This window comes from Rhyacophila brunnea, unplaced genomic scaffold (assembly GCF_057557595.1).
Source record: "Rhyacophila brunnea isolate RB1 unplaced genomic scaffold, BYU_Rbru_1.0 scaffold_13, whole genome shotgun sequence".
NCBI lineage: Eukaryota > Metazoa > Arthropoda > Insecta > Trichoptera > Rhyacophilidae > Rhyacophila > Rhyacophila brunnea.
In genome coordinates, this window is record NW_028232785.1 from 6533808 (window position 1) to 6558367 (window position 24560).

The 24560-nt window shown below is 32.7% G+C and overlaps 2 long non-coding RNA genes across 2 annotated transcripts; one reads left to right on the forward strand and one right to left on the reverse strand.

The window, feature by feature from the left end:
• The first annotated feature begins 2515 nt into the window (after positions 1-2515).
• Positions 2516-8580, forward strand: LOC147076293 (uncharacterized). The gene is made up of 3 exons (XR_015069582.1): positions 2516-2740; positions 4944-5087; positions 5955-8580. It is a non-coding gene; the product is annotated as an uncharacterized LOC147076293 (long non-coding RNA).
• A 3533-nt stretch (positions 8581-12113) lies between these two features.
• On the reverse strand, positions 12114-17608 carry LOC147076294 (uncharacterized). Its single transcript, XR_015069583.1, has 4 exons — positions 17394-17608; positions 15147-15293; positions 14521-14676; positions 12114-13211 (listed from the first exon to the last, which is right to left on the reverse strand). It is a non-coding gene; the product is annotated as an uncharacterized LOC147076294 (long non-coding RNA).
• Positions 17609-24560: the final 6952 nt, after the last annotated feature.

A 24560-nucleotide genomic window follows, 5' to 3' on the forward strand; every position in this document is an offset into this window, starting at 1 on the left:
ATCGAAATTACATTAATTTATGTTTTTTTTATTTGATGTGTAATTAAATTTAATATAGGTACATAACATCTGAGGAAGAACTAAATGCAGATATTTACCTACATGCATTTGTATTATCAATATAATGGGTATGTATTTACTTATTTAATCGACATAACATAATAATAATTATTATACAATAATAACTAATTATTATTAATGTGATAGGTACCTGAGCTTGTTTCAATGAACATGCAATTTATTTCATGTTTGGTAGAGTAACCCAAAGTTCTTGGTGAAGAGTTTTCGAGTTGAAAAACTTTGGTAACATAGATTATAATATGTCGTACAAAACGGCAGGTGAACTTATTACGGATAACCTTGACGGACATCTGGATATTCTTTAAATCTTAATCCAGAAAACAATTATTCATTCATTCCAGAAAACTAGAAAATAATTGAATGGATCATCGGCGAAGTTCTGTTTTAGCGTCTCATCTTTCCTCAATTCTACAAAACTTCTTTTAGAATTCGTGGAAAAAGCGCTTTTATAGAATTTTTGGCATTGGTTGCAAAAGGATTTCGAATCCAGTTTTATTAATTGTATGAAAATAATAATCAAATAAATTCTTTTACGTGTCAATATATATATTATGATAATATTTTTATCATTCCGACTTATATTTTTTAGTTCATTGAGATGCTCAAATATATCAGCCATGTAGATACGTCAGTGGCGAAGTGTGGAGATAGTCTGTTAAGATCTGCCATAAATAGTGCACACTAAGCTTTGTCAGTCATAATAGGCAGTGCTTTTTTTGTCATGTAACGCGGTGGAACGGCGTTCCGGCAAATTTTTTCACGGTATTTTAATGTTTCAAAAGCAATAATAATTATTAGACGAAACAATGTTCGCGCTTACATTTTAGTAAGTATAAGTTAATTTTCCTGAATCAGCTCATATTATGAAAAGACATATCCTGAAAAACTATCACGTTTATTATAATATTATGTACGCATTGAACTATACTATTAGGTACAATTTCTTCCATTTATTGTTTGTCAATTTATGGCTACGGCCATAATATTTTGTAGCCTAACCACTGGGAAATGCCAATAGAAATGGCGTATTTTAAAAAAATACTACTTTATTTTTAAGTCAATAGTTATTATACCTAATACAATCATTATATTATTTTGTAGGATGTTTATCACATTTGAATGGTCAAAGACATAACTCATAATCAGTATCTTTAAAGATCTTCAAATGTGTTAATCGTGCCAATTTTTTGAAAATTAAAATGCCTAATTCTTGTCAAATTTTGAGATCACAAAGATCATAAAATATAATTTTTTATCGTAAACATGTCACTATATAATGTTAACATTAATTTTACTAATGGTTTTGTAAATGCGTTTAAAAATTAAAAGGAATGTACTTAAATGTAAAAAATCTTAACACCACTGCACATGGATGTACTAACTGAAATATGACTATACCTATTCTAAAACATTAGATCGAGAGGTTTAAAACAATACTATTTTATGTAGGTAATAAAAATACTTATGCAGTCATAAAATGATTAAAATAAATATAAAGGATAATATTATGTAAGGCTTCAAATTAGGTATATAAGTAAAAAGATTATCGACAACGTTTAAGGAATGTTCAGGATAATGCTTTGAAAATACCATAAACCTCCATTTTGACCTAGGTACGTTGGGCATGTGGGCCGTTAAAGATTTAATTTCGGCATACAAAAATACGCCTAAAGTAGCAAAATTTCGATATTTCCTTTTTATAAATTGGTGCAACCTCCCAGTTCTCGACATTGATTTACAATAGAGTTTTTTTTAATAAAATTTGGCGTAATAAGCTTTTTGGTCCAAAGAGGTGCTCATATAAAAAAGCCTCTGAATTTCTCAAATCTACCTTATTTATTTAGTAAGAAACTAAAAAGCTGTACATTTTCAATATAATTATTTATGCATAATAAAGCTTATTATATTTTATACGGAAATACTATAATTTCTTGGATCACGTATGTAGGTACTATAATATTATATATTATGTCAGCAGTGTTGCCAACCATACTATGATTATAGTATTTGTACTATAAGTTTTTTCCGCGTACTATGTACAATATAATATAGGTATAGTACGCCCAAAATACTAAAAGTTTGAATATCGGAAAAAATATGTAAAAAGTACTAAAATTTCGATATTTCCGTTTAATAAATTGGTGAAAAGTACTTACTATAATTTCGCAAAATCCTTTGACTTTGGTTTAAAATGACATTTCTTGAATTCTTCGGTAAGCATTTTTGGTTATAAGAGGTACCTACCTAAATAAAAAGGGGTCTCGGAGTTTCTTAAATTCTCCGTTATTTTTTTTTCTGAGAAACAATAAACCTACACAGTTTCAACAGATGACAACGTGTACTATATTTTTTCCCTAAATACTATAATTTTGGAGGCTACTATAATTCCACTTTGAAAAGATGGCAGCACTGTATTAACATGTCACGGAAAAAGATGGCAGCACTGATTTGCTAATGTCAGACGCTACATGAGTATTATTCTCTCTCAGCCACGCCTTAAATACGCAAAATGGATGTAAAACGCGAACCAGGTGAATTGGAATCTAATACAGAAGAGCATAATTGGTTTGATGTGCCAATTATCGACCACAATGGTCGCGATACTTCTTACACTCACATAAAGCAAGAGATTGCTGACAATGAAAGTTGTGGTTTTCAGGTTAGTTTTTTACGAATGCTTATTTTTTATCATGAAATTTCAATAGCAATAGTCAAGTATAATATATATTATCTATTTATTTTATTAATACTACATATTATATTAATACAAGTGAATATCATTTGATCTAATTTTATGCGAGGTAATCAGGTAAAGAGGCGTATCAGTGTAGTAAAAAGTGCAAACTTATAAAAATGTATACTCTACTTGTCTAAATGTAAATATACATAACAGAAGCAGGGCTCGAAATGGACCAGAGCCCACCGGAGCGCCGTTCCAGTTCATAACCCCCAAATTATCCCAAAATTATCCTTGTCTCATGGAAAAAAAATAATTTTAACACACTTTTTTTGGAAAATACACAAAATTAGATACTTAACTCATTCACTACTGACTAGATAATGACTTTTTAATTACCACATTTAAAATGCGCGTTAAATACATCGATCGGCCGCCTGGTCATTACACGCCAAGCGCGTCTTCAGCGTCCAAAGTATTAACTATGTTAATATTTTCGCAATATTATCGAGCGCTCCGGTTCGTAAAATTTTCCATTTCGAGCGCAGAACATAAGACTGTTTAATGTTGCCACCAAACTGAACTATAAATTGTTTTAGGGTAACTTATTAATCATTCAAATCAAACGTCATCACGCTCGTGTTGATTCGTTCAGTGTACTTGCTATTTAAAGTCAACGATTAATGTTAGTTGAGTCTGTCTGAGTCTGTGAGTCAGCTGGTGTAAAAGGGTCTTACAGACCTACAAACTTATCTGAATAATGGGATTGGAGAGCTACTGTCGAAAACTACCCAATCAAGTCTCGTAACTGGACAAAATCTGACATTTTAATGACGTTTTCAAAATGGCGTCCTATGGTAATTCGTAGTTCCATTTTTGGCCATTCTACAGATAAGCTTGTAGGTCTGTACACTTTTTACTTTCATAATTTTATAAATTGACCCAATAATTACAAGTCATTAATCCATTAATAATTAATTTGACATAACGCTTTGTGTCTACTTCCATATTGTATTATTGTGTTTGTTTATGCTACGTGTTATACGTATACTATTAGGCAGTGGCGAAGGCTGGAGGTAGGCTGTTAAGATCCATCATAAATATTGCTTACTATTTTATTTGTAGTGTTTTCAAAAATTAGTTTGTTCAATATTATGGTTTAGTTTAGGCTGGGATTAATTTATTTTTAACACCATCTTTTAATTATTACAGTCTTAGTTCAATAAATACAACTACTAATGATTAACAAAGTTTAATGTGTACTATTTATGGCGTATCTTAACAGCCTACCTTCACCCTTCGCCACTGCTATTAGGCCAGTAGGAATAGATAGATACATGTCCGTCTAGCCGGCAGTAAATTTATAATTTCCTACATCATCATCAGCAGAAGCTCGACAACCCGGTGTGGGTCCTGGTCTCCTTCAACAGCTCCCTCCACCTATCCCTATCCAGTGTGGCCACTTTCCAATTTGGTACCCCCAGAATACGGTAGTCACTGGCAGCTCCATCCAGCGAATCTTTGGCCTTCCTCTTCTTCTACGTCCTATTGGATTGCTGGACATCACTATCTTTGCCGGTTCATTGTCAGTCATACGGTGCACATGACCTAGCCATCGCAGTCTCCCAATCCTAATTAATTGAACTGCGCTGCAATCTTCATACAGCCCGTATAGCTCAGCATTACATCTTCTCCTCCAATTGGTGCCATCTCTGATCGGTCCATATATACGGCGGAGAATTTTTCTTTCAATGATGTTCAGGGCTCGTTCATTTCGCAGAGTTAATGTCCAGGTTTCCGATGCGTAGGTGAGCACTAGCTTTACAAGTGTCTTTTAAAGAGTGCTTTTAGTTCGGCGAGACAGTATGCGGGACTTAAAATGTCTTAACAGGCCAAAGTAGCATTTGTTGATTTCTTCTGTTTTATCATTATGTCTAGTTATAAGAGATCCAAGGTATATGAAACTATCGACCGTATCAAACTTGTATGCACCAATATCTAACTTTGGTGCGACTTCTCGTGGTGTGACATAGATAGGCATGCATTTAGTTTTTGCCTCGTTTATTTGTAAACCATAATTTCCTACATATATCTGCAAAATATTTTATTTTTGTAGAATATAAATCAAGTTAATATTTTAAAAACGTTAATATGTAATTAAAAGTAATTTTGCTTTATTTTTCAGAAGCCGGTAGCAAACCTAACTGTATTAAAATCAGAGAATAATTTTGACAGAATTGACATTAAGCAGGAATTTGTTGATGACACACTACCCTATGATGATCCACAGCCTGGATGCTCCAATTCAAAATACACATCAGAAAACCAGGTACTAGAGTGAAAAAATATGAGTTGAAGCGTCATGGCCGCCCTCGTGGCGCTGCGATATATTATAAAAGGCTTGTCAGTATTGTAGTTCTCGAAACGGCACTCTTCACGTTAAGCTTGCCGGAGTCTAGATACTTATTTTAAATAATATATACATAATTCTGAAAACACTCATGAGAAAATATAGCCAATAGGAATCGAACCTGCCTCTCTTGGATATCGTGCCCTGTGCATTACCACTATGCTACAATTGCCATGTTTATTTGTGACAAATTTTAACAATTGGCTTTTTTTTATACCTACTCATAAGCGCTCTCTAATTTGAGTTACGATAGGCGATCGGTTATTCTAAATTAAAGTATTTTTTTATTCGTTTCTTTATTAAAGACAATAACAGGCTGTGAAGCCCAATACTAGTGGTAAAACTCACAAGCTTGAGGAATTTACATATTTGATTATGTAAATATATTTTGACCTCACTAGGAATCGAACCCAGGACTCCGTGATGGGAGGCCAGCGCCTTGCGCACTGCACCACGAGAGCCACCATTTTTTTTTTTTTACTTTAATTACTAACCGACGTCGCGAATTACTCCAATATTTTCTGTTGTAACTTACTTGAACTTGCTGATGATTTTTATTAACTATTTCTTTTATTCAACGAATAATTCTCAAGATTTAAAAATGTATCATTTTGATTATTCAACATTTATAATTCTGAAAACGCTCATGAAGAAATATAGCCAATAAAAAAAAATAAAAGGAATTCATATAGACATTCTCCTTTATCTCTAACATTTTCAATCGAATAGTTGGGAATATATTTTGCATCAAAAATCTTATTTATTTTCTGTTTTTTTCTTCTGTAGGTTTTCCAAGCTGACGATTCAAATCTGAAATCGACTTGCTGTATGCCAGAAGTGAAAGATATTTATAATAATAAACAACACATTCACATACAAATCCAGGGATACAATGAAAGTTCTAGTAAGCTAGGTGACACTATCAAACGTAATGCAATTCAACATAACCCCGAATTAGTAGCTATTATTAAGTTAGAAAGAAGCAAGTTCTATGATACTAATTTTGCTTGCAGTATTTGCTTTAATTTCTATTCGTCAATCGAATTACTGAAACTTCACAAAACCTTGCATAAAAAAACAAAAGCTAATATAGGCGAAAAAAAGTTTAGTTGCAATCAGTGTAATTTTACATGTAGACAGTCCACTGATATAAAATGTCACAAAATGACACATTCTGGTGAAAAACCATTCAAATGTGACCAATGTAATTACTCATGTATACAAGTTGGTAACATGAAACGACACAAAATGACTCACACTGGTGAAAAACGATTCAAGTGTGATATATGTAGTTTTACAAGTATGACGTCAACTGGTATGAAATCACACAAAATGACTCATTCTGGTGAAAGGCCGTTCAAATGTGACGAATGTGATTACTCGTGTAGGCAATCAGGCAAATTGAAAATACATAAAATGATTCATTCTGGTGTAAAACCATTTACATGTGATGTGTGTAATTTTTCATGTACAACACAGTGTTATATGAAAAGACACAAAATGACTCATTTTGATGAAAAACCATTTAAATGTGATGAGTGCGATTACTCGTGTATAGAATCTGGCAAGTTGAAAATACACAAAATGACTCATTCGGGTGAAAAGCAATTCAAATGTGATCAATGTAATTATGTATGTATTCAATCTAGTTCAATGAAATCACACAAAATGACTCATACTGGAGAAAAACCATTTAAATGTGATCAATGTAGTTATGCGTGTATACAATCTAGTAAGCTGAAAATACACAAAATGATTCATACCGGTGCAAAACCATTTGCATGTGATGTATGTAATTCTTCATACAGTACAATTAGTCGTATGAAAAGACATAGATTGAAACATTCTGTTGAATACTTTTTACCACCGGTTTCAATGTAGAAAAATTAACGAACTAAACTATATTTAGTTTTTTTATCAATGGCTTCGTTTTATGTCGAAAATTAGGCATGTTGAAATGACATAAAAGAATAATTCTTAGCTTTACTATAAAAACACGTAACGTACTGTAAAATTTTAACTACAAATACATACAATAATTAACCTCGTATAAAATAAAACAAAATGTTTTAGTGTTTCTAGTGAAAAGGCCTTTTTTTAAGATTTCAATAATCTATTTAGCTTGCGACAGTGTTGCCAATCGTACTATAATTATAGTATTTGTACTATAATTATAGTACGATTACTATGTACGATATAAAAAGGGTATAGTACGCCCGAAATACTATAATTTTGAATATCCGAAAAAATATGTAAAAAGTACTATAATTTCGCAGTATAAGAAGAGAAGTAAGTACCTAAATAAAAAGAGGTCTCTGTGAAACAAAAAACCTATACATTTTCAACAGATGACAACGCGTACTATATTTTTTCCCCAAATAAATACTATAATTATTTTAACTAAAATAATTTTCGAAGCTCCGTACTATAATTCCACTATGAAAATATGGCAACACTGGCTTGCGATAACTTAAGATACTTGGGATTCTGATGTTGAGATGAAATACTGGTAGTTATTGTTCAAGTGGATTAAGATTTGCTTCTTTTTTACTGAATACATAATGTACAATTGGTATAAAGACAGCTAAACAGTCTATGGTGAAATGCGGTGAGAGAATGCTCAGTCCGGGGTGCGATGAGTGAGTGCATATCCAATCAATTACAATCAGCTGTTTATTGAAGTACACATAATTGAATAATACGCTGAAATATTCAATAAATTGAGAATCAGCTATTTTGTTGAGTATAACGTAATTGTATATAGCCCTGTAGATAAAATAAATATTATAATTAAGGTCAACTATTTAATTGGGTATGATATAATTAGATACTGGCTTAATGTAGATGAAAATGGATATTCAATAAAATGAGATCGTAACCTTCGATGGCCACGTCACTTAAGTGAATCCTTGTTTTTTCAATTTGTGTATCGTTCAGAGCATAGGACCGAATAGTTTGAGCAAGTGGCTAACATTCATTTCTCGTAAAAACAATATATATTAATATAAAATCTCCACCCTGTGGAGGGCTATATGATCCTATTAGGATTGAATATAGTAAAAAAAAATATTGAGGTTCCTTTGGGATAATTTGATTATTTGATACTGCCTTGGATGTAGCTGTAATAAATATTATTATTTTAAATTGAAGTCATCTTCTATATTGCAGACCTAATAGCCGACAAGGCTTGAATTGCTGTTTCGCACATATTGTGTTATTTTTTTTTTAATTTTTAGATAGTGTTCATTCAACCCACCTGGTAATATAGGTTGTACTATGTTTTGATATAAGCTTTCAATGTTGCCATTCCTTCGATGTCACTTTAATTAAAGAAAATCTGAATACTACCCTACTAAATAGCAAAAAGAGAAAAAAAAGCTATATTTTTTGTATATAAAAACATGTACATACTGACATACAATATATTGTGTTCGTTTTACAACTACAGTAAAAATAATAATGTAATGTCTTTGCATTCGCATTCATTTGAGATATTGGATGATCTAACTAAATCTTATTAATATTTTACAGTTGGTCTTGTATGTTTTGCTCTTATATTATTAAAATACAGTTCTTATCCATGTCCCATTATTTTATCATCAGTAATCATATGTCTATAATTAGTCTTATATAACTCTTATTTTTTTAAATTAAATAAACATTTTAGTATTTTTCATGCAGGTTTTTATTGAGTATTTGAGAAAAAATATGATTATGGGATAATTTCCCACACCTTAACCTGGTCACTGCTAGAGCCGAGTTAACTAGTCAAAGTATATCACACCAGGCCATGGACGATTTAACTTGGTAAAGTGACTAAAATACTTTAAGTTGTGACAACCCTATTTGTGTATATTTTCTAAACAATATTTATCATTTTAATGTGTAAACGTTTACGATAATCTCAAGAAACATGTTAATTTGGTTAAATTTACACAAATACGTATAATTCTATGCGTATTTCATATTTTATTCAAAAGTAGCTGACCTACAAGCAGTGTCCAGCTATAAAAATTGACCGGTAGTAAAAGGTTACAATTAATTAAATCATGGCTATTTCGATTAAAATGTTTACTAAATACTTATTTAGACTGAAAATGAATATCAATAATATTCACCTACCGGTAAGAGAGTGAAATAAAATAGTTTGGGTAGCTGATTTTTTTAATATCCTATCCTATCTATCTGCACGCTCTAAATTATAAAAAAAATATATTTAGATGTAAACCTACAAAAAGTTTCGAATTTAAAAAGTCACTACATTTTCTCATAATCACTTAACAATTGGACTGAATCGTAATTTAACGCATAATTTTGACATATTCTATGAAAGTTCTCCTAATTTTGACAAAATAAAGAAGTTTAAGAAGAAAAAAAGACTATATTTACGTGATTGTAAATTAATATTTTGAGAACTCGCTGAAGGACGAAGTGCTGGTATTATGCACTCCAGCCACACTACACAGTATTTACCAATTGTTTTCTGAAATTGTCAATAACAAATAATAACAGTTATGACCGTCGGTCTAGTTGAAGAACGCCGTTATGGTGGAGAGGGTTTCAAAGATTTTCTTTAAAAAATCTTTTATACCAAATGGATGGTATTATACGGGGCTCTGTCGGACAGCACTTCGGATTCTGACTTTCTCTTAGTCCGTAGCAAAACGATGCAGTAATCGGAGAGCCCATAAGGTTGCTTCCATTGGGTGATTTCCTTTCAGCGGGACACTGGCCTCTCAAACGATGGTGAATCCGAAGTCCCCCCTCGGCTGACACGATTTTGGGAAAAAAAGAAGTTGCCCTCTTCAAAAACCCTAAACAAAAGATCAGAGCTCGTCCACCAAACTAATAGTCGGTTTCTTCTGGGCTGACTACAGACATTACCAGTGGTGTCGATTCTCTATTACTATTCCGAGCAACTTCAAGCTTCTATTGAATTCCTTGCTAACAAACAAGTTTCCACCGATGTATTTATCAGAAAATAATTGTCTAAGTCAAGGAGGATCACTGGCGAATCTTCAGTACCTACTATAGAGTCGGGCACAGACCAGGTAACATCATGGCTCATAGGTATGGAATTTGATAGGGGTATTATCCTACTTCATACGCTCACCTCTCAGGACGACGACGCTTTGAAACTACTCGCTAGAAGGTTATCGACAAACACAAATCACATCATCATTAACCGTCCGACCTGGTCGCAACAACATCTAATTTTGAGACATGTCACGTCTTTACTTCATTTTTTAAATATCGTTTCTACGAATTCCTCTCCCCCATGGGCACTATTAACTTCAAAGCATGTAAATTCAATCAAAGAAAAGAAGAATGTATCAGAGAACATTTGTGACGTTGTGTATTTATCTCACTTAGCTGGTCCCCTGGCACGATCCCTGTCAGTCCCCTGGTGACAATAAATTTTATGTGTGTTTATCAATAAGTCGGTATAAATGACACAATACTCCAACTTAGATGGGAGAGATTTCTGCAAACGATAGGAGACTCCTGCAATCCACTTCCATTGGATGCTCAATGGGGAGAGAATAAAGATCCACGAAATACAGTCTAATGAACAGGTGATCTGGAGAGCGGCTAGAAGAAAGCAACGGAGGAGTATGTGTTGCGGGGATGAAGGATTTAACAGGTCACAGTGTGATTTGAGCTCTAGAGCCAACGAAGAAAAATTAAGAGATTTTAATAGGAAAATAAATACTAAGTCACCGATACCTCGATTACACGCAATGAGTACAATAGCGAGACAGTTTTCTCGGCCGAGTGCTCGGTTGGTAAATACATATTACCGAGCACTCGGTCTATTAGGATGGCAAGACAGTAACTCGGAGCCTTTTCTATTTACTAGACCGAGTACCAAACCCCCCAGCCTACCAGCACTGACTCGCTAGCCACTCGTATTTTTGTATCATTGGAGTAAGATTTTTTAACAATTTATTAAAACGTTCTACATCCATTCTCAAGAAGCTCTCTAAATTCATCAGCGTCTTCTAACTCCAATTCACTAAAAAGAGTATATGTTGCACCACGATCTGTTCTCCTTGAAATCCATTGTCTTGTCGAAAGACGTTTTTCTTCTTAGCGCAATATTTCATTCAATTCTTCAGGAGTGGTATAAGCGGCTTAGTATATTTTTAATGTACGTTTTACGATCCATGTTTCGGTACACATCTAGCCAGCTTTTTGATCGAAAGTCATCTGACTCGCCTCAAAAATCGATAAGAGAAAAAAAAGGTATAAACACTCTCTCGGCTGTGTGACATTTAGCTGTCTCGCCACTGTACTTATTACGTGTAATCAAGGCAATACCTTGACCACCAAGTACCAATTTTCCATATTTTTTTCTTTTGGAAAATTGAGGCGTCTAATTCCAAAAAGCGATAAGTCCACATTTGGTCAAAATCGAGAAAAAATACGCCCGAATTCTTTGTATAATTTTACACAATATGTATTGATTTATAAATTCCAAAACCCTACGAAAAAAAATATTTTAAGTTTCGATTTATTACAAGAAGCGCCAAGTACGTTTTTCATATTATTTAAAGCCTGGTTTATTTCGCGCGTGTTTAAGTGAACCAATAAGGGAACGTTCAATATTGAAAAAAGCGTCTCCCAAGCTGTAGCATCTGGTAAACTTATGACAGTGCCACGGAAATATGTGCCTTATGCGAGATAAATTAAAAAGTGAAGTACAAGTAGCGCTAAGTCCAATTTTATTTTGCCTATATTTATTACATTTAAGAGTTTATCGGCTGTAACAAATTGCTATTTGATTCTAATTTCGATATAGAATACAACGGGGAAAAAAATCTCACGTTAAAACAAATAATTGAAGCTAGAAACATAAAAATGTTGTTTCCCGAAAATATTTAATTGTACTTTTTGTAATAAGACGTCTCAATTACGTTTTTTAAGCATAGAAAGGCAAGGTTAAAATAAATTGTAATCTATTTATTGTATTCAACGAATAATTCACAGGATTTAAGAAAAAGACATTTTTTATTGAACATATTATAAATAATTTTAAAACACTTTAGAGCCAAAAATTGCTAGTCATTTCGTCGCAATTAGATAGGACGCCCATGCTCGAATTTCACGAAGCATTTTTATATTACAAAATTAACCAGTATGTATCATTTTATGTGTTTTTAAATCTCGAGCCGCTCGACTAGCATACGAACAAGAATCGCATTTAAAAGGTCTTTCACCGGTGTGCGTCATCTTGTGTGCTTCCAGGTTGCCACGCCGCGACGATGCGTATGGACAGACATCGCATTTATGTGGCTTTTCACCAGAATGCGTCACTTTATGAATTTTTAAATCAGCGCGACGCAAGCATTTATAATCACATTCGTCACAGCTATATGGTTTTTCGCCAGTATGTGTAATTTTGTGAATTTTTAAGTGTTGAGACGTAATGCACGTAAAAGCGCAGGCGTCGCATTTGAAAGGTTTTTCACCGGTATGTGTAAAGTTATGTGTCTTCAAGTCGCCACGACGTGAGCATGTATATGAACAGTTATCACATTTATATGGTTTAGTACCAGAATGCGTCTTTTTATGTAAATTAAGATTAGAAAGTACCGAGCATGTGTATGAGCATACTTCGCATTTGAAAGGTTTTTCTCCAGTATGCCTAACTTTGTGTATTTTTAGATGATTAAACGTTTTGCATGTAAATGTACAAATGTCACATTTAAAAGGCTTTTCACCAGTATGTGTCATTTTATGTATTTTGAAATTACCAAGATGCGATGATGTATATGAGCATTCAGTGCATTTATAGGGTTTTTCGCCAGTATGTGTCATTTTATGTTTTTTAATGCATTGAGACCATTTGCTTGTGTATGAACAAAGACTGCAAGCATATGGTTTTTTATTAACAACGGAAGAATTAGCTGATATCATCGTTGGATCGCTCTTGCTTTTATCTGCAATGACATCATTGTTGCATTGTTGGCTTAAATCGGTTGTGGGTTGTGGACTTTCATCTGTATTGTGAGGCTCACTGACAAATTCCTGGGTATTAATCTAAAAAAATAGGTATAAGGTATATGAGTAAATTGCATCTAATTAGGCTATAGATTGTTTGAACGAAGTAATAATTATTATGCTGTTGAGTATAGTCTTAAGATCTTATAATTATTGTGAATTAACTATTTTTTTTTATTCAACGAAAAATTCACAAGGTTTAAGAATGTAACATTCTAATTATTGATATACATAATTTAACTAACTCAATCTGGAAAGTGATTCAGAGAGTATTAAGAGCCATTAGTTAAGATTTATAAAAAGCACTATTTACAAGATACTTGTAAAGCCAGTGCTTCCCTACGCATCGGAAACCTGGACATTAACTCTGCGAAATAAACGAGTCCTGAACATTTTTGAAAGAAAAATTCTCCGCCGTATTTATGGACCGATCAGGGATGGCACCAATTGGAGGTGAAGATACAATGCTGAGCTCTACGGGTTGTACGGAGATTGCAGCGCAGTTCAATCAATTAAGATTGGGAGACTGCGATGTCTAGGTCATATGCACCGTATGAATGACAATGAACCAGCAAAGAAAGTGATATCCAGCAAGCCAATAGGGCATAGAAGAAGAGGCAGGCCAAAGATTCGCTGGTTAGATGGAGCTGCCAGTGACTGCCGTATTCTGAGGGTACTGAGTTGGAAAGTGGTCACACTGGATAGGAACAGGTGGAGGGAGATGTTGGAGGGCGCCAAGACCCACACCGGGTTGTCGCGTCCCTGATGATGATGATGAGTTAAAATTTGTCGCAATTAAGTATAACGCTTCCAGCACAGTGGTCTATATGCATGGACGCGAAACTCAAGAGATGCATGTTCAATTCCTGCTTGATGTCTTACTTTTTTCAAAAAAGGTGTTTTCTATTGGTTATAATAATATTTTGTGTTTCCAAAATTATTTATATTTAATAATTGATAGAAAGTTGATCTATATACTTAATTATAATAATCGGTTCTTGTCTATTTAATGGAAGACAGCGGAAAATAAATTTTGGTATAAACCGATATACTGGAACATTTGTTAGGTTAGGTTATCTTTCATGAATAATTCAGGAATTTTGCCGAAATCACATGGCTTCCAGTAAACAGACTTGTACCAATAATTATATTGTAATAGATTGTTAATATTTTGACAGAGTATAAAATGATGGAGTTGAAAAAATACACGAGCATAACGTAGTCTGCACAAGTATCTAGTTTCCCGGATTACATTTTGGGATGGGAGGTTTTAATAACAGATTGTTGTTTCTAAAATTATAATGTACCTAGTTGAATTGTGGATATGATTAATAACAATATACTGTACCTGATTGATTAGGCTGCGCTTAGAGAATGAACATCCGGGTTTCGGATCATCATCATCATCAAGTGGACGCTTTGTATCTACACTGAAATCTCCATCGGGGTCATCTGACTGGCAGACAGGTTCAGCCTTTATTTTAGTTACGTCTTTCGTGCTGAGCTGTAAAATATACACGAATAATCTAATCGATGCTATAACAGGCTTAAGTTATCATACAATCCGTCCAACAGCCGTCTGACATGGTCGCCATAAATGCCAACTATAATGGTTTTAAAAAAATGCGGCGCCCTATTACGGATATGAAGGCATGAATCATTTATTTTTGTTAATTAATTCTCCATGGGCACTTCTATTAAAAAGTCTATGTAAACTCGGTCAAAGCATACTTGAGTGCGTGGCAATCTGTCTTGGCATCTGCTCCTGAGATATTCCCAGGCGGAAACAACTGGTGATGCTTCAGAATCAAAAGTAGGGTCTCGTGATATGCTCGATTATGATCGAGTGTGGTGCGAGCGAGTTGGTTTGGGGGAACTATCAGGTAGTTATCAACAGTAAACAAACAAAACTTAACGGTATTTCAAAAACTGTGTTCTAGTAAGTATATAAAATAAATGGAATTTAGTTTTAACCTGATTTTCAGAATACGTGGATCCAGGAAGAGGGTGATTTGCATTACTAAATGGGTGAATTGTGTCCGGAAATAACTCATCTTTGATTGCAACTGGCTGAAAATCAGTCTCGGTTTTTATATTAGTCTTGTCAATAATTGAAGGGCTCTGGAAACAAACCACGAGATATAAATGCGTTGATTAATATTTTGAGGAAAACGGGAAGTATCATAATACCTATTCAATAGTACGTATACTCTGTGCTATATTGATCAGATTGCTATATAGAAATTATGTAGAAAATTTAATGAGATAAATAGGTGGTTGAGGTGAGGATTAATGGGAATAGGTAGGTGACAAATAGGGAATCCAATCCCGAGCCAAAATTCTTATCCCGGGATTACAATTTGACAATCCCGGGATTGGCATTTTTTTATATAGTTAATATATTTTTTTTATATTTACAAATAACATTGATAAAATCAGTCAAAAATAAATCTAGTATAATTTATACTATTTAAGAAAATTTTATTCTTAATATTGTGTACGTTCAATCTTGAAAATACATAAGTTTAATGAAGTAAATAATATTTTAATATAAATAACAATGTGAATTTAATATGCGATTGCTGTTCCTCATAGTAAAGACTTAATGAACGGGTTAGCGAGATTTAAAATAGTAAAGCAAACCGTGGTGTATGGCCTTTCCGCTTCATAAATCTAATTAGTCAGCCAAATATGAAACTGCCGTAAAACGTATGAGATCATGGTGGAATTACTTTTTGTAAAAGTGCGACGCATTGTTTTTTTCCAATCTTTTTCATTTTTTATTAATTTATGTGAAAAAATAAAATCAATCGGCAACTTACATATGGGTATAAATCAAACTTCATTGAAACTCAGTTTATTTCTAATTTAGTTATTTGTTATTAAAAGTATTTTTTCTGTTATATTTTCGTTTTTATTTTATTTTCCATAAAAATTGATAAAAAAGTCAATCCCGAAATCTTCGGGATTATGTTTACCAATCCCGGGATTTAAAGGTATCGAAAATAGCTCGGGATCCCGGGATTGGAATCCCTAGTGACAAAGATATTATAACCAAGTTCACTACAACTATAGTACACTACCTAAGAACAGTATTTGTAAATGGTTCTTGCATTTTTTATATAAGTAAAGCAGTTATATTCACGTGGATATCTTCTTTAATACATATGTTCCTATCTTATTATATACTTAGGTAGGTAGCTACCTATAACGTGGAGATGTAAAACTGGCTTAAAATTAATTTCTTTTGTGTTCACCGTCAATTCTTAATTAAATACATTGTAGGTATGTATTACTTCAATAAAATAAAAACTCAATATATAGTAGATACTTATTCCACTCAATTTTATGATAATAAGGCAAGTATAATTATTTGTATTATTGTATGTGTATTCTTTGCCAGTAATTAACAATGTCCGGTTGAAGGGTAAAAAATGGTTCTCATTAATATTAAACAAAGTGGAATTAGGGCTGGGTAGGTACCTACCAACATAATCATTTTTAATACAGTTGGTAGGTAATCTATCGTCAAAAAACCTTGAAAAACACCACGTATTTCAGTTTTCTACAAATAAAATTACAATGAACATAATATTATTAGGTATAAATAAATACCATACAAGAATTCGATTCGAGCTATCTATGACAGAACAAAATTTGGTCTGTTCTCATTTAATGAGACATTGGCGAAATTTATTCTTTGCCATCTCCTAATTGAGATGTAAAACATAGTAGGTACAATATATTATATCCATTAAACAGACGAAAATTTCGGCCCACAGCTCATTGCAAGCGGTGAGTAATCATTATTGTCGCTAGATTTCAAAATCAGCCAAGTCCATAATAGGTTAATAGGAGAAAAACAGCTTTTTGTTTTCTCAAATACACAGTCACAAAGGTGAAAGATTATATTATTTCGAGGATAGAATATTTAAAATTAATAAATTCCACATTTTGATAATGCAGAAATCTTATAAAGCTGAAACATCGAGTAGTTTAGACTCGTTTGAACAAGAAATAGTACAATATAGGCATTATTATGTCCGCGATCGACGTACTGGCCATCCCTGATACATATGCACATATCGGTAATGTTCATTTTAAGTATAAAAATTTTATATTTCTCATAGTTACTGTCATCAGCCAGTGACTATTGACTTTTGAATAAATTCCTCTTCAAGGTGATTACATTACTACATAGAATGAGTGTGAAAAACTAACCTGTAACAATGAATCGTTGGCTAATTCATTCTTTATGAACACGTTAGTATCCGTGCCGCTCGATGGCTCAATTGGTACATCAAACCAATGCTGTCTTTCGGCACCAGAGTAATCTTCGTCTGGTTCGCATTTGACATTCATTTCGCGTTAAGGCGTCAAATAATTCGTCAAGGTAATGATTATATTCCTGCTTGTCATACAACCTATCACAGAATAATCTGACAGCCGTGAAAATAGGAGTTTACCCATAGACAAAAGGTGTTTACTTCGCAATGATCTGGGTTGCTTTTTGAATTTGTATTAAAGTAGTTAGAATTAAAAATAATTGTAATAAAATAATAAACATAAATTACTTAGTCGATTACCTAAACAATTAGGTACAAGTTTTTATGTGACTGTAGTTCAATAATTCAATAACATACACTAGCGCTGTCCAACTTTTTTTAGGCCGCGGGCCATTTTTTCTTTAGCAAATATTTCGGGGCCAAAGAGGATAGGTAAATGAAAAAAAGTTATTTTTTTAAACAAAAAATAAAATCAGAAAAATAATACATTGGTAGGTGCTTATCTAGAAATAATAAAAACGGTACTGTTCGGTTATACGGAATACAGCGGAAAACGCATTTTGAAAATAGCCGATAAACTGGATTATTTGTAAAAGTGTTTTTAATATTTAGTAGGTATTATAATGAATAATTTTATTCAACGTCCACGGTGGCCGCGCGGCTTAAGCGTTGGACTATAACACCGTGGGTCTCAGGTTCGAATCCTGGGTCTGGCAAGTAAAGATATTGTTTTTTAATTTGTGTGTGAGTCAGGGTATGGACCTAAAAGGTTGAGCAAGTAGCTGACATCCATTTCTCGTGTATAACAAAATCTGTTAATACAAACCTCTACTCTGTGGAGAGGTCCATTTACCTGGAACACCCAATGTTAAAACTCCAACTTTTTTTGCGTGCATTTGTTTGTGCATCGTTAGTGCACGTTTGTGCACGATTTTTTTTCGTTTGTGCACCTATAATAACCAAAAAATTCCAATTTCAAATTGGGTGTTCCAGCTAAACGTTGGGTCACCCAATGTTGAAATTTCAACTTTTTTCGAGTGCATTCGTTTGTGCATCGTTAGTGCACGTTTGTGCACGCGTTTTTTTCGTTTGTGCACGCACATTAAGGGGGTTATTCACATTTCAATTTGGGTGACACAGCTAAATGCTGGATACTTGTGTCACTAAACATGTGTTTTTCCTTAAATTTAAATTGTAAACACTTGTGCGTTGGTAGTAAACGTTAGTGCACGATTTTGTTTTGCTTTTACACCTATATTTAGCGCGCTATTTAATTTTAAAGTTTGTATGCAAAACCTGACTGGGTGGGTTTAAAAAAATATTTTGTAGTTAAATCTCTTATTGCTTAGCTAGTGCGCAATTCTGCATACTTTTTTTATTTTTTTTCTCATATAGTGCGTGAGTTATTCTATATGAAATATTTAATGACCGTTAAGTAGAACCACCCAACAAACTTTTTTAACTTTTTATTAAGTCATCAATTTGTCTATTATTGGCTTACGTTTGTGCACGTGCTTTTTTTGTTTTATCGATTATATCGTGAGAGATATTATTTTTTAAATTTTAGTGACTTGATACTTGAACCATTAAATTTGCCTTAAAATTTTTTTGTTTAGTGCATCCGATTAAGTTAGTTTATGTTAACTTTTAGCACGATTTTTAAAATTTTTATCTCTTATATTAAGCTAGTAATTAGATTTTGAGTGGCCGTCAAGTTTTAAAACCAAACAATTTTTTTCCACATTTTTTAAATGCACACCTTTGAGTAATTTAATGACATGATTTTTCATGAAGTTTTTATTGTTTTTCCATTTAAATTACGCGAAAAATTTGCATTTTTCCATTTTCACTAAGTACCCCGTCAAAATGTCCTGAACAAAAACGACCGCATCCGTTTGGAACATCCAGTCAAAAGAGTCTCCTCAAAATAGCCAAAACGGTGTAAGGTGCACTAAATATGTCGGTTTATAATAGACTACCTCAAAATTGACAATTTGATTACACAAAAGTGTCAAAATTACAAAATCATTCAACTTTCTTAACATTTATCTATTTATTAATGATTTTGAATGGATCAATGTCAGTTTAATAAGGAAAAATGCAGTCAATTATATAATTATACTTACCTACTGTTTTTTAAAATGATCTGTAATAAAAATAAATACCGTTAAGTTATTAGAATACAATTAGGTATGCATACTTTTGAAAAATGCAATAGGTATATTTTTATGCAACGATATTTTCTTCGAAAGATAATATTGGAATGACATTTATATTTTTTTTATATAAAGGGATTAACTTGCAGGCACTTAACTCTTCCTAATAATATTTGCTTCTTCTTTTTCTCTGTTTCTCCAGGTGGTGCAACGTATGCTTGTAGTTCTGGTAGGTGTTATGTTAGGAGAGAAGTGTTAAGTCACTTCATATTATGCTATTCAGAATCGATATCAAATAAAGTTTTGTAGGTTCTTTAAAAAGTTATTGCCTCTGACAGCTTCGACAATTGTTTCACGCAAATGGTTTTCTTTTGAATGTGTGTGTTTATTAGTTCTTAAACAACGTACCTACTTACATATCTGTTTACATTTATATTTAAACTCATCACGATTATGAGTTTTTAAATGACATATTTGTTTAGGTACTACTTTCAAAATAAAATTCATCACACGCAAATGGTTTTTCTCCTGTTTCGTTTTATGAGCGTTAAGATGATTTTGTGCCGAGCCTCCGTATAAGTAGTCAATTTATTTAAAAGGTAATTCACCATTTTGTATCTTTACATATGTTTGAAGATTACTCCGTCGCGAGCATCCAAATGAACATACATTGCATTTATAAGATTTTTCACGAGTATGTTCTATATAATAAGTACATATTCATTTCATGTTTTTTAAGACAACAAAGTCGTAGGCATTTATATGAATATACATCGAATTTTAAAGGTTTTTCACCAGAATTTGTCATTTGTTAGTTTTTAAGATGACTTAGTTGCGAGCATCTATATGAACATACATTGCATTTATAAGGTTTTTCACCATCCACCAAAAATGGCCGCGTGCCTTAAGCGTTGGCATATTGCGTCAAGGGTCCCTAGTTCCAATCCTCGGTCCGGAAAGTACGCATATTATTTGCGAAAATCTATATGAACATACATTGCATTTATTAGATTTTTCATCAGAATGTGTCATTTTGTGTCTTTTAAACCTTTAATTTGCGAGCATCTATATGAACATAAATCGCTTTCGTTAGTGTGTGCACCAGTATTGTCATTCCACATGTTTTAAGACTACTAGGTTTTTTAAATGACATAATTGATTACATTTCAAAGTCATCACTCATTACACGCAACTGGTTTTTCTCCTGAATGTGTAAGTTTATGAGTTCTTAAACAACGTATTCGATACGATGCTGCCAAAAGTTGGTAAGTTGATAGTTTAGGTATTTTGAGTTTACCACGGATAATATGTCTATACTTATATACGTTTGCCATATAAAAATATCAAGTTCATCCGATTTTTGAAACATAGTTTCTTTAGCAGCTATTCATTATGTTAAAAATACGTAACTCTTGATCGTTCTATTTACCAACATCAGAAGACTGTAAAGATGTTTACAGTCTTAATTTAGATAAGAATCTAACTAATGAAACGTAATGGTGAAATCTTTGTTATACTATTACCTAACAGTTTTATTATTTTTTAATAGTTAAGCTAAAATATAAGACTTCCGAAATAGGTTTGTAAATATTATGGTATAATGGCATAGAAATTACATTATTTTCAACAGAAGGTATATGGAAGAATTATCAGAAACATATTCAAATAACATAAACTTATTCAATGAAAGAACTTATAAACTTACACATAAAGGAGAAAAACCATTTGCGTGTGATGAATGTGATTTCCAATATAATCAAATATGTAATTTAAAAATACCTAGTAAGCTTAAAACATATGGAATGGCAATACTGATAAAAAACTTTAAAATGCGATGAAAGTTCATATAGATGCTCGCAAATTAGTTGTCTTCGATTCCCATCTTGGTTGTATACTCATGGCTGAGGATCTTGACCACTGTTAAATTTTGTTATCCTTTGAGCGACTAAGACTTTCAAGCCTTCTCGATCTTCAGTTTCTCGCAAAGCAGAATAAATGGTGGCCGCAGTAATCGTAAAAGACATGATATGACAAATTCTTTCAAAGAACCTAAATTTAATCAGTGCACATATAGCTGCTGGCAACACAGTAGTTTAAAAAGACAAAAGTGATAATAAATAGTGTTGAAAAACCTTATCAATGCAATTATTGTTTATAAAGATGCTCGCAACCTAGAAACATTAAAATCTATAATATGAAACATAACGGGGGACACCCTCATTAATGCGATTTGTGTACATATAGATGCTCGCGAATTAATATTTTAGAAGACAAACAATGGCATATTCTAATGAAAAACTTTATAAATGCCATGAATGTTCATATAGATGCTCGAAAATTAGTTGTTTTCTCCTCTCTTCTTGGTTGTATATTCATGGCTGAGGATCTTGACCACATTTAAATTTTGTCATCCTTTGAGCGACCAAGACTTTTAAGCCGTCTCGACCTTCCGCTTTTCGCAGAGCGGAATGAATGGTGCCAGCAATACTCGTAAAAAACATAAAATAACACATTGTGACGAAGAACCTAAATGTGATCAGTGGACATATAGATGCTCGCTAGTTTAAAAATAAATTAGATGACAAAAAATGTGTTCAAAAACCTTATAAATGCAATATATGTTCATAAAGATGCTCGCAACCTAGAAACTTAAAATCTATAAAATAAAACATAACGGGGCACACCCTCATAAATGCGATTCGTGTTTATATAGATGCTCGCGAATTAATGTTTTAAAAGTCATACAATGACACATTCTGATTAAAAAATTTATAAATTCAATGTATGTTCATATAGATTCTCGCGACGTGGTAGTCTTTAAATACCTACATATTATGACACATATTGTTATCGAACATGTCCATTACTTATAAGATCTTATAATCCCAAATCCCATATGAGATCATTTATGAGGGTGTGCCTCGTTATGTTTTATTTTATAAATTTTAAGGTTTCTTGGTTGCGAGCATCCTTATAACCATATATTGCATTTATAAGGTTTTTGAACACTTGCTTTGTCATCTTAAGTATTTTTAAACTAGCGAGCACCTATATGTACACTGATCACATTTAGGTTCTTTGTCATAATGTGTTATTTCATGTTTTTTACGAGTATTGCGGGCACCATTCATTCTGCTCTACGAGAAGCTGAAGGTCGAGAAGGCTTAAAAGTCTTGGTCGCTCAAAGGATGACAAAATTTAAAAGTGGTCAAGATCCTCAGCCATGAGTATACAACCAAGAAGAGAGGAAAAGACAACTAATTTGCGAGCATCTATATGAACTTTCATCGCATTTTAAAGGTTTTTATCAGTATTGCCATTCCATATGTTTTAAGCTTACTAGGTATTTTTAAATTACATATTTGATTATATTGGAAATCACATTCATCACACGCAAATGGTTTTTCTCCTTAATGTGTAAGTTCATAAGTTCTTTCATTGAATAAGTTTATGTTATTTGAATATGTTTCTGATAATTCTTCCATATACCTTCTGTTGAAAATAATGTAATTTCTATGCCATTTTAACATAATATTTACAAACTTATTTCGGCAGTCCTATATTATTTTAGCTCAACTATTGAAAAATAATTAAACTGTTAGGTAATAGTATTACAAAGATTTTACGACTGCGTTTCATTAGTTAGATTCTTATCTAAATAAAACTGTAAACATCTTTACAGTCTTCTGATGTTGGTAAATTGAACGATCAAGAGTTACGTATTTTTAACATAATGAATAGCTGCTAAATAAACTATGTTTTAAAAATCGGATGAACTTGATATTGTTATATGGCAAACGTATATAAGTATAGACAAAGTATGTATAAGAATCCGTGGTAAACTCAAAATACCTAAACTATCAACTTACCAACTTTTGGCAGCATCGTATCGAATACGTTGTTTAAGAACTCATAAACTTACACATTCAGGAGAAAAACCAGTTGCGTGTAATGAGTGATGACTTTGAAATGTAATCAATTATGTCATTTAAAAAACCTAGTAGTCTTAAAACATGTGGAATGACAATACTGGTGCACACACTAACGAAAGCGATTTATGGTCATATAGATGCTCGCAAATTAAAGGTTTAAAAGACACAAAATGACACATTCTGATGAAAAATCTAATAAATGCAATGTATGTTCATATAGATTTTCGCGAATAATATGCGTACTTTCCGGACCGAGGATTGGAACTAGGGACCCTTGACGCAATATGCCAACGCTTAAGGCACGCGGCCATTTTTGGTGGATGGTGAAAAACCTTATAAATGCAATGTATGTTCATATAGATGCTCGCAACTAAGTCATCTTAAAAACTAACAAATGACAAATTCTGGTGAAAACCCTTTAAAATTCGATGTATATTCATATAAATGCCTACGACTTTGTTGTCTTAAAAAACATGAAATGAATATGTACTTATTATATAGAACATACTCGTGAAAAATCTTATAAATGCAATGTATGTTCATTTGGATGCTCGCGACGGAGTAATCTTCAAACATATGTAAAGATACAAAATGGTGAATTACCTTTTAAATAAATTGACTACTTATACGGAGGCTCGGCACAAAATCATCTTAACGCTCATAAAACGAAACAGGAGAAAAACCATTTGCGTGTGATGAATTTTATTTTGAAAGTAGTACCTAAACAAATATGTCATTTAAAAACTCATAATCGTGATGAGTTTAAATATAAATGTAAACAAATATGTAAGTAGGTACGTTGTTTAAGAACTAATAAACACACACATTCAAAAGAAAACCATTTGCGTGAAACAATTGTCGAAGCTGTCAGAGGCAATAACTTTTTAAAGAACCTACAAAACTTTATTTGATATCGATTCTGAATAGCATAATATGAAGTGACTAACACTTCTCTCCTAACATAACACCTACCAGAACTACAAGCATACGTTGCACCACCTGGAGAAAAAGAGA